The 12,331-nt window shown below is 37.8% G+C and overlaps 1 protein-coding gene and 1 long non-coding RNA gene across 8 annotated transcripts in view; both read left to right on the forward strand.

Annotated features, from left to right (window-relative positions):
• The window catches only part of cacna1c (calcium channel, voltage-dependent, L type, alpha 1C subunit), a 218,103-nt gene that overhangs the window by 88,304 nt on the left and 117,468 nt on the right, over positions 1–12,331 (forward strand). The window lies entirely within an intron of this gene.
• LOC120735721 overlaps positions 1–12,331 on the forward strand; it is a 34,480-nt gene that overhangs the window by 12,131 nt on the left and 10,018 nt on the right. The window lies entirely within an intron of this gene.

Consider the following 12,331-nt stretch of genomic DNA (forward strand, 5'->3'; position numbering starts at 1 on the left):
TCCCCAAATAGTTGTCTTAGCAGATGCTCAGGCACATTCACCTTCTCCTGTGCTTCTGTCCACCTTCCTATAGAGCCTGATTGGAATATAAGTTGTGGGACCCTTCGCTCAATTCTACAAGATTACAATAAATGTGAACATATTTAATATCACAAGGATGTGCATTTGTGTTAGTGTGAAAGTGAGATTATCACAGAGTAGTGGCATATTCAGTTATTTTTATTCTTGCTTGCTTGTCAAAATGACTCATTATTACACACATGTAAATCACAGCACAGTTGTATATGTGATGCAAATTGATATTTTTTATTTGCCGTTGCATATGTTAATGTAGTTCATTTACTTTTAACGCTGAAGTTCTAAATGGATGGGTTAGAGACTGCTACTATACAGTCAGTGAGTAAAAGTGTGTGTGTGCTTGCTTTTATGGCTGCTGTGTAGCTTGTATTAAATCTCTGTTACTGCTGACTGCAGCAGCCACCTGTTGAATAGCATTTTCACACACTCGCACAAACACACACACACACACACACTCGTTCTGTGCAGCCGACACATACATACAGGGGCATGTAGAGGTGACTGCCTTTTACCTTTCTACCAGAGCTGTCAATCCTTGTGATGGCATAAAGTTTGTACAAAAGTGGGTCTGAACAGGCAAAACACACGCACGCACAAACAACAAAAGCCCTCTCATTGGGTGTTGTGAATAATATATTTCACTTTATCCGAAAGGCTTTAAAGTGCCCACACAGCCTTTTTACTTCAAAGCATGGTGTTAGCACATTTGCTTAGTAAAAACAATTAAAGAAAAAAAAATACAACATGTAAGCAACCATCAATGCTTGGTGAACGGATGTTGCGGGGGCTAAAACCATGTTTAGTCTCTCGGTTTTCCTGTAGTAAATTTTTTATTGCGTTAACTGCATGTGCATAATTATGAAGAGCCAGCTCTAAGTCTGTAATAGCCTTTTTGTTGTAAGCCAAGACCTCTTTACAGACAGAGCGACAGTGTCACTGCAAGTTCTGCAGGACAGTTAAAAGTCTCCGACTGCAGTTTCGTCTCACACAAACCTAATCGACACGGAGGAATTTGTTCAGAAACTACATTTTAACACAAGTTTTGTGTTTCTTGCAAACACTTTTTATACAGTATTGTGCAAAAGCAGAGCCACTATTCATTTCTTTCGATTTTGCTAGGGGAATAGGTCAAACAGGTTGAAACGTGCAAACATAAATGGAAATAGAGTATATAAGGCAAAAAAATGGGTTTTGTTCAGTTCTAACCAGCTTGAAAGTACACATTGGGTATGAACACCTTTATTTTTCAGCATAACCTGAACTCTCTTAGGCAAGCTTTCTTGTAATTTATTCAAGCAGTCTTCAGGAATAGTTCTTCAAGTTTCTTGAAGGTCTTTCAAGGCTTTTCTTTGGATGTTGGCTGGTTTTGTTTCACTCTCTGTAAAGATGATCCCACACTTCCTGAATATTCTTGAGCTCTGGGGAGGCCAATCCATGACTGATTCCATTATGTTTTTTTCTATCCATGTATGCTTTTACTGCATGTACTTGGGATCATGGTCATGCTGAAAAATGAATATCTTCCCAATCAGATGCTTTCCGAATTCTGATGGTACTTTTCTGCATTCATTATTCTATCAATTTTGACAAGTTCCCCAAACCATGACAGAGCCTCCATGGTGTTTTACTGATGGCTGCATGCATTCATTCACCGCTGTCCTACATAAATATTGACAATTTGAGACACAAATTCTAAATTTGGATTAATCACTCCATAACACAGTCTTGTTCAATTTTAACCTTCCACCAAGCTTCAGCAAACAATAGGTCGGGTGAAGGGTCAGATGTATGTCTCAGGTCCTGTTTCAGGTTTTTGTGGGATTTTTCCTATTTCTTAAGGATATGACTTTTAAATACTGTGAGGCACAAGAACTGGACTGAAAATTAAAAAAAAAAAAGCAGAGAAATGTCCAAAGAAAAACTTTTAAAAACCTTCTGAAACTTTCTAAACCTGCGGTTCAGGCCATTTTAAACAATTACAAGAGAGTCTGGCTCTTTGGAACCAAAATGTAAAGACACAACTAATGTGTGCCTACACTTTTAATTGTAGGAGATCAAATATGTTTTGTTGTTGTTGTTGTTGTTGTTGTTGTTTTTTCAAATGTCTAGTCCACCTTTCTGTTCAGGTTGTAACTAAATGTAATGGAACAGATTCCTAAACCTCCATGAGGGTGTATCTTTCCTCTTTCACTGATTGATCATTGTATCTATAAAATGTCAGTGAACAGAAAAATAATGTTATTACATTTTCCAGAGCCAAAGGTGGCTTTTTATGAAATATAATTTTGTCTGGCTACTGATAAAAAAAACTTTTTATGGATTCACGAAGAAGGCACAGTTCAAAGTGGTTGACCTTTGACACATCTGCAGCACACACAAGCACATTCTGCACACTTTATCCTTCCAAACATCACATTATTCAGAAGATTAAGCAGCACATGGCTTCACGTGTTCGGTATTAGCCTTTACTATTAGTTTCACCAAGGCAGCTTGACAAGGACTCTGATGTGTGTGTGGGAGCCAAAGTATGAGACACAGACAGTGAGATGGGCAGAATAGACACAAGTAAGTACAGTATGTAGAGGAGCAGTAGCTCACATTAAAAATGTATATTTTTAAGTAACGTAAAAGTATATATATAATACTATATTTTAACTTTAAGGCTTTTTAGAGTGGTCACAATCAGAGTTGAAGCAGAACATGTCTCTCAAGAAGTTTTAGTATTGTTTATATATATTGCTAATATGACATTTTTACTTGGTTATGAAGCCTCTGAAATACACTGAGGTGATTATTTTGTGCATGTAAACACATAACATATTATTTTGTGCACCCTGGGATGTCTGTGGAAGATTGTTCAATCACTCAACACGTCAGTATCTGACTGTTCCATCTGAATTTCATAGAACAGAAAATAATAACTTGTGGGCACGAGATTTAAAAAAGATACAACTTTAAAGCGCAAAGCAAGGCAGGCCATGAAAATGCAATTTCTTCCTCATTTGTGCTTTCTAAAGGCTGTTACACTGTTTTGTTCTTTTGATAACTAACAATCCTTTATGGTATGATGCACTGAGGCCCATGCAGCATTGCTACACTGAACCTACACACAAGACCTCAGTTCTATCATAAATAAACACTGTCCAAAGCATCCGTGTTCATGTCTCTGGTCTATTTTAACGAGCCTCTGTTGCTTTGCAGTGTGCGAAGTTGCTCTCTGGTAAATCTCTCTCTTCTCTCTAGCTTCACTGTAGTTATAAAAGGATACAGATTGTTTCACAGCAATAATGACTTGGCAGTGAGATTCAAGCCAAACTTTTAGGTTGCCAGGCAACTCGAGCGACACCAGCAACCGTATATGGACATTTCTTTTTTTATCTTTGCTTTAGACTTCATGTCACTGTGATTCTCAGCTTCTTTCTTCTTCCACTTTCATTGTATCTTTCTCTTTAACTCTCTCTGTTTTAAATACAGTGAGGTATTTTCTTTTTCTCAAGCTGTGTTTTTTTCTAATTCTTGCACTCCAAAACAGTTACACATATTCAACTACTGTCTCTATTAATGTTTAAATTGGCTTTGTTAAAATCATGGGTGTGATAGCTAAGGGTGAAATTATGAGTTAGAAAACTTAAGAACAAGAAGAAAGAAAGTGAGAAGTGCACAAAGAAAAGATATATATGTATATGTATATAAACAGTTTAACTCTGTATGAGTTCTCTTAGTTTCAGTAAACAGTTCAACTCATTGAATCCGCTCCAGATCTTTTATCTGCTTAATTTGTCATGAAACAACAAGGGAATAGGACTCACCTGGGCATGAAACTGCTTGTCAGGGAATTGCTCAATTACATTTGAGCCTGAAAATGCAGGACAGTGTAAAAAAAATATCTGTATTTGCTAAACAGTTAATACTATGCTTTTGTTAAACCCCTTGGATTAAAGCCGAAGGTCTGCACTTTAATTTAAAATCCACTGTGGAGGTGTACAGAAGTAGAACTACAAATATTTTGTGATGGTCTAAAACCTTGTGGATCTTACTGTATAATTTTAATTGTACATTTCCTTTAAGTCGGGGTGTCGAACTCCAGGCCTCGAGGGCCGGTGTCCTGCAGGTTTTAGATCTCACCTTGGGTCAACACACCCGAATCAAATGATTAGTTCGTTACCAGGCCACTGGAGAACTTCAAGACATGTTGAGGTAATTTAGCCATTTAAATCAGCTGTGTTGGATCAAGGACACATCTAAAACCTGCAGGACACTGACCCTCGAGGCTGGAGTTCGAAACCTGTGCTTTAAGTCATTTAAAATCTGTGTTTATCAATTAATTCCACAAAATAAATGCTCTTACCAATTTTTGGACAATAGATTTTATTAACATCCAGTGACCCTGAGTGTTCATTGAACATCACATTTTTCTTCAGCAGTGGGTGAACCTGCAATGTAGCCACAACTAAAAGAAACAAATACAAAATTAGAACCTAAGTATGATTTTGCTTTGCAATATATGAACTATTTTTTAAACGATTTACACTTTTTTTAGTCTTTTCTATTTTGAAAACGTTCATTTAATTATGTTTTTTTTTGGGGGGGGGGGGGTTACTTTGCTCACAGGGTAGTGAAAATCATCACAACCATCATAATTTCCTTTCAGTTAGCATATTTAAAGATCCCCTTTATGTAAAAAAAATGCCTCAGCCTGTTAAGCTGAGTTTTGAGCTGCTTTTAGCTTAAGGAAATGTTCAAACACCCCATCTTTTTTCAAGAGCTTGGCAGTCATATAAAGCAGCAAGCCTGTTTGGCTCAATACAGTGTAACAAGTGATGATTGCATAGTTATGAAAGAAGATGCTTTTTCCTCTAATTATATAGCCAAAGGCTAACAAGGTAAGATGCATATGAAAGCATGCTCCTTTTCATTTCTCCCATGCTTGCTATCTCTTTGCTTCTCCATCTCTTCCAGCCTCACTCATTCCGCGTCTGCTCCCTGATCTAATTAAAATGCCATCTTCAATTCACTGGTGAGCACCCTCCCTTCTTCTCTCTGTGCTCTGCTGCAGTGTAAACACGCTGTGTCATATTAAAAGTCTGAATCCGCTGTGTCATGATTTGGAAGCTTAGCAGCTGATCCGCCATGTTTGACAATTTGGCTGTGCCTTGTTAGATGGGACTAAGGCAAGGATTTTAAAAATACATTATGTTTAGGGCTGCTCAGGGCCGTTATTGCCTTCTTAGGAAGGAGCTGGCAGCTAGCAGGTTCATGTTGCATTGAAGGTTGCAGGTATAGATTCAGCTGCCATTTCAAATACTTTACGATATGCACTGATGTTTTTGAAATTGAATCCCCCCCCCAACTCTAGCAGTTTGATAGACTTATTTTATATCTGTCCTTGCCTTTTTCCTTTCTTTCTCAGACTCTGCCGCCTCATGCAGTCGCACGCTAGCGCAAGTAAACACATGCACAGAAGTGTTTAAAGAAAACATAAGCCAAGTTCACGAAGGTGCTGTCCTCAGAGACACACCAGCGTCTTCACTATATTGTGTTCATCTGCTGAAATCTCATCAGCTTTTAATGAAAGCTGACAGACTGACAGTGTGAAGCACCATTCCTACTGGCCCAGACCTGTGATGTAACCTTGTCTGTGTGTGTCTCATACATTGTTGAATTAGTGTTAAACTCTAATCTAATTCTAATCTTTAGCGACCTTCAAGTCAGAATTAATTATGAACTCGAGCACTTGCACATTCACACACGGGAACATATCGTGTGATGCTTCACAAACAAAGGTTTAAACGCAGCTGTGAGCGAGGCAGAAACAGATGAAGTTTTGCTCTGATGGCTGACCGCTTCATCTTTCTTAAATAAATGCTGCCAGAATGCAGCTTTTATTTAACAGCTACCTTTCATAAGGTGTGCTTCACTGTCACCAAGCGCTATGAAGAATGCAAAGTGGAAAATGTTGTACAATGTTTCGGCAATACCGAAACATTTTCCAAAATATGTCAAAGGACTGGAGTAAAGCATGGACACACTAACTACTATGATAGAGCATTTTAATTTGTAAGGTGTCATTTAAAAAAAGGGAAATGTTCTTGTGTTTTCACACACGCTGTCTCTCACTTCTGTCTAATTTTGTCTTTTCTGTCTCACTAATTTTTCTTGTTTTCCCCCCTCTCTCTCTCTCTCTCTCTCTTTCTCTCTCTCTGTTGCTACCTGGCAACAAGCTGGTTTCCTTGGTGATGGAGCTTAGTAGCCTCACATTTGCAGAGATGGGAGTGTGTATGTGACAACTGGCACACACGCAGAGCATGCAGCAAACACATGCTCATACTCACGCTTGCATAAATTGCAGGAAATATTTTACTGTTTTTAGTGTGAATATGTTTAAAAGCGGGATAAATAAGGCAAATGTGTCACCAGTGCATGACAACAGTTGCCATGCTAAGCATTCAGTCAAACAAGCTCAACAAATTCAACTTTGCAGTTTGAGAACTTAATGACATGTCTAAATTAAAAATAGCCCAAGAAGAAGGACACGGAACATCATGTATAAACATAACCTTAAGAACAGTGATTGACCATAACACACAAAGTTCACAATATATAAAAAAAAAATTGATCAATAATCACAATTTTCTTTATTATTTGTTGTGCCTTTTGATAATTTAGCAATTCCACTTAAACGTTCATGGCAGTAAAGCCCTGAAATGTGAATAAACTGAAGAAGATCTCTTTAATATTATTGTTATTACTATTATTGTTGTTATTGTTATTATTATTATGCATGCAAGAAACAATGTGGTCACAAGTTTTTTGCGTAAAGCACTGATTTTCCCTGGAGATCTGGAACACAAGACCACAACCTCAAAGTTATCCACATTATTTTGGGTTTTTAATACACCACGACCTAATGGGAAATGATGGCAAGATGCATAAAGTCCTGTAAATGGGGCAAGTCAGGCTTCTGCTTACACTCAAAGTCGAGGAAAAGCTATATAATGTCTGTGGCCAGGTAACATTATCTGATGTCAGTACTCAACGTTAATGATGCTGTGGAGGCTGAATTGGAGGAAAAATCTTTTCAAGGTTCCAGCATCTTTTAGAAGGCCTTCACAGAAATGCATAAAAACAGGATATCAATGCCTAGGGCTTCAAAAAATTTATATATTAGCAATTACCTATGCAGGCATTACTTGGATGGCAAATGGTGCTCACATACTTTGGGTTACATGCTTTTCTTTTCATTGAATTCTGAAAATAAATATGATATTTCCCAGTACAGTGACTTCTTTTGCATGTTGTAATTTCATTAAATGTACATGATAATCACTTATTACATTGTTGCTAACAGGCTGGTTTTTATCAGCTGTGGTGTAAATTTTGCTTTTTTGTCATCTCTGCTTTCAGATTGTGTCCCCGCGTTACCCTTTTCATTCCTTGGGAGCAAGGTTTATTTGTAAAAATGACTTGCCTGAGAGGTGTGCAGCAAATTTTAGAAATTTTTAGTCAGTGTATAAAAGAACCATGAGAAATGATGTCCCCATCTGGCTTTCACACTCAAGTTTTAGGTTGCAGTCACAAAGGAGACAGATGGGCTGTGAGGAAGATGGGTTTGGTTACAGTGTGTCCTAGGGAGAAAGAGAAAGATGTTTATCTACCGCTCAGCAGCGCACACACTCGCACATGCATATTCTCAAACTGTGGTGGTGAAGCTCTCCTCTGTTTACCATGTTTGGAGAAAGAAGGTGAACAAGTGACACAAAGACAGAGGGAGAGAAAGAAGGAGAGAGAAAGACAGTGTCTTCGGTGTAAAGATGACATTTTAATGAGCCAAAGAGGCAAAGAGAGATAGGAGTTAAAACATGTTGAATTGGACAGCCAAAGTTTCATAGCGTGTATGTGCATTTTGTTCAACCGTTTGAAATCTGCATCATTTAGTCATACAAAGGAATATTAATGTCAGAGTTTTCTGTCTTTCCTTGTCTTACAAAAATTTAATGATTTGACTTTTTGGTCTAGAAAATGTTAATGTTTTAAACAATTATTCTATGAATTAAAATAATTATTCTAAACAATGGAAATGGTCTTTAGCATTTACAGTTACTGTTAAGAGTGATTATTTGGTACGGACACAAGAGGGAGAGGACCTGAGGCACGGGAAGGAAGTTCTAAGCTTGATCAACAAAGTGCAAAAACTGTCCCAGAGAGATGTTAAAGTTGGGATATCTACTCGAGATGGGCATTTTCTGGGAAACAGAGTATTTGAGATTTACAATGCATTTTTTTTTTAGCAGTGCTTAAAAGATCCCCCCTGGCACATTTATAACATGCTTGCTTTACCTGGCACAGCATGCACAAGACCTCATTTTCAACACAGAACCTTTTGATGGCTGAAGCAGTCTTTTCGTGCATTTCCTTTTTCCTTTCCTTTGGTTTTTGATAGCTAGCAGCATGCAATTCTTATTTTAGTCAAAGCGTGGTGCTAACATGTTATTTTAGAGTACTACTATTGCTAGCTAGCTAACAGCTGCGTTTTGATTTTTTTTCAGGAATTAACATAACGTGTGTATATGTCAGAGCCTCAGGAAATGCTGAGGCAGCTAGTGCATTTGTTTGATTTGCGACAACACTGCCTGGTTTAGTTTTATGCACTACACTAGCAAATACATTGTGCATGTAGTGGTGTCCAATTTAAACTATTTATGACAGTGAACTTGATTGTTGTTATTGATTTTTAATACCTGCTGGAAGAATAAAACAGTCTCTATAGTTTCCAATTGTCTTTAGTGTCATTATCTTACATTGGCTACTGCATTGTCGTATTTAACCTACTTGACTATTCTTTTATGTAAGTAAGTTGGAGGGGCTTGTTTCATTAAAATCTGGAAGCGAAACATAGTTACAATTCTTGCAGCAGGGCAGTAGCAGTACTAAGAACAGCAGCAAGTTGAACTGCTTAAGTGGGATCAGGTGAGATTTGTGCGCGAGGGTGGCTTCAACTCTGAGTGGCCTTGTCTGCTACTGCTTGCTCCTTTACTGGTCCTCATATCACAGAGAGGCTAATTGGAGAGGAATTACCTCAACAAGTCTTAATGATATGCTAGCAACAGAATCAGAGGGCTCTCCTACAACTGTAATGACTCAAACTCTCAACATGTCTCAGTGGCTTGTTCTGATTTACCTGCTTCTTAGCCAGACGAGGGGGGTGTTAATTGCTTGAAAGAACACGACAGAGCAGTGTAGTTTATGGAGAACATCTTGACAGAGATGGATAGGTTTAAAATGATGGAAACATTGTCACATTGTAAGTATGATAAATGGTTTTTGTATATTTTCGTGTGATGTTTTCATTCAGAATATATATTTTTCTCAGTTTATTCAGAGCTTTAAAGTCCAGTGAGTGCAATTATAGCAAAGGAACCACAAAACACACATACACACACTTTGTGTCGTTCTCTCTCAGTGGGTCACTGACCTTGGCAGAGATGCTCATATGATTGGCCATCTCCCTGTGGTTAGTGCGTTGCATGTGTGTTATGCGTGTACTTTGCCTGTATGGTCCTGTAGGCCATGTTATTGTCCTAGCCTGGTGTTATAGTCCATCTGTCTAGGCTGCTAGCCAAACAGATCTCTCTGTTTGCTCTCTAGTGGTTTTATCATGATGGCTATTGAATGTGTCTGATGGAAATGATATGGCCCTCTGGTGGAAATCGACTCCTTAATTGAAATATGTTTAACTTAGCATGTAAGATTGATCATTATCAAGTGAACAATTGGATTAAACTGTAATTTCACAAAGAGTTTTTTTTTTAATTTTGCATTTATTTGCAGGCCTTTGCCAATCTGTCTGACAGTGACTGTAGTCCACGATTGCTTGAACACAGGTTTTTTTTTCCCACCAGGTGACTTGTATGATCACCTTGCGATCAAAAGCACTCACTGCAACTACTTGCAGTCTGTCGGTGAAAGTGGAAAAATTCTATATAATACTACAATATGAAGCAACCACCAATTTTTCCTAGTACAAGGAGGTGAATGAGTCATTAGCAAGTCCCGATTTATGAGTAAATATAAATTGAAATGCAATGTAATGTGACAGTAGAATGCTCTAATCTGTGCATATTATAGATAGATAGATAGATAGATAGATAGATAGATAGATAGATAGAACATTTTCAAAAAGAAAAAATTACGGGCTACAAATAAAACTAAATTATGTATTATTGGTCTGATTTATTAGAGGTGTGACATTACTTAATTTGATTTACAATTTGATTTGTGTTGTCAGAACACTGGCATATGAAGATGTGATGATTCAGTGTTGCATTTTTACATTAATCATTCAAATTTGCTTCCTGGCAACCGTCAGTATTGGAAGAAAAAGGCAAAAACAATGACAACGTAATTCACAAATGGCCCTCTGTTAAGAAAGCAGCCAATATTAAGTATTCTAAAGTGCTGGTTATTGTGGCTGTACTATCATGTTTGCATTGATTATGCTATTCTCTATGTTATCCAGCACTTTACCAGGAATCAGATTGAAGCTTTTTATATGGGCTCAGCTGATTTGCTTTCATCTTCTGCGTCCCTCACTGCCCTCGGATTGCCAGTGCATGTGTTTGTATGTGTCGTGTGGTTTACTCGTTTATCAGAGTAGTCATCTTCAAGCTCTGTTAGCCATCGCCTCTGAACTCTGAAGTCTAACCAGATCAATCTGCAGACACATGGACAAGTATACACAGATTCAACTGACTGCATAAGCTAAAAAAGAAAGTTCCGAAGCTCTAAAAAATATCCACACATCCAGAAAAGAGACAAACATTTACATAATCAGAACCTACTGTACACAAGCAAACGCACGCATCAAGTGGATCACGAGTGTCGGCTTCCAGTAAAAGAGCAGACTTGTCAGTTAAGTCTGCCTCATCTTCTTCTTTTTCTTTTTTTTCCAAGCTGCACTTCTTTGTATTATAGTCAGTTACACTATGGCAACTGTCTTTTGTTTTTAGCAAAGTAACCTGTGGTGGCAACACCTTAGCTGCACAATAGACATTAAAGTACATAAAGTACATACAGGATTAAAGTACAGTAAATGAATGGATAAGAAAAGGAAGTGGAAAGATGAAAAACAAAGTGAGTGTAACAAAGAATCCAAATTTCAGTGTAGTGACTCTCAAAATCCCATTAAATATTATTACAAAAGTTAATTGAGGTGTATAGAGACCACAAAAAATTTGTGCCTTCACTCAGCTTGTATAAATACCTGCTCCAAATATGTGGAAAGCACACACAGGGCACATTTATCGTACAGTGACACAGCGATTGGATAAATGTTCTTTGAAGGCATATTTTCCAGGAAAACCTTTAACCCTCTTGTGCTCTTGTAGGTGTGTCTTTTGCATGTGTCATTACCTTTTAATATGCACTGATCTGTGTGAATTGTGAGCTTGTGTGACCAATTGTTCAATCAGCTTCTATTTGCTGTCACTCCCCTTGGCTTCTTTTTTCACCAAAGGGCATGGAAACCATTTCAGCAGAGCAGACAAGACTGTACTTTGTGTTTTGTTATTTAATATATGCATCCTTACACATCTGCTGTCAGACAAGCTTGTGCACATTATATATCCATTTATAAAGATATAATAATTGAAGACATAAACTACTTTGCATACGACTTGGGGCACCCCTCATTTCTTTATGGGAAATTATTTGGTATGAACACCTTTAATCGTTAACACGGTCTTCTAGGCAAGCTGTCTTGTCATTTCATTAAGCAGTCTTTAGGATTGGCTCTCCAGACTTTTTGAAGCTTTTCTTTGGCTGCATCGTTTTTTTTCTCAAACCATGACAACGCATCTACCTTGATTACAGATGGCAGTTGATACCTCCCCTGAGCTCTTCTATTTTGGTGAGAATTTGAACCACAAATTTTGATTTTGATCAATTATCATTTCAAATTTGGATTTATCACTTCATAAGCCGTGTTGCCACTGATTTTCAGTCTTGTTCTTTTGTTACTTGGCCTACCACACCCCTTTCTCCCTGTTTTATTCCTTAAGAATGGCTTCTTGACAGTCACCCTTTCATTTAGACCATTTCTAATGAGGCGTCAAAAAACAGTAGATGGTTCGGCTGAAGTGTCAGATGCACCTCTCAGGTCTGAATGAGGTCTTTGCTGGATTTGCTGTTTCTTAAAGACATGATATTTCAGATACTGTTCACCTGTTGTAGGTACGTTTTAAGTGTGCTACTTCTA

This window comes from Simochromis diagramma, unplaced genomic scaffold (assembly GCF_900408965.1).
Source record: "Simochromis diagramma unplaced genomic scaffold, fSimDia1.1 OVJJ01000816.1, whole genome shotgun sequence".
NCBI lineage: Eukaryota > Metazoa > Chordata > Actinopteri > Cichliformes > Cichlidae > Simochromis > Simochromis diagramma.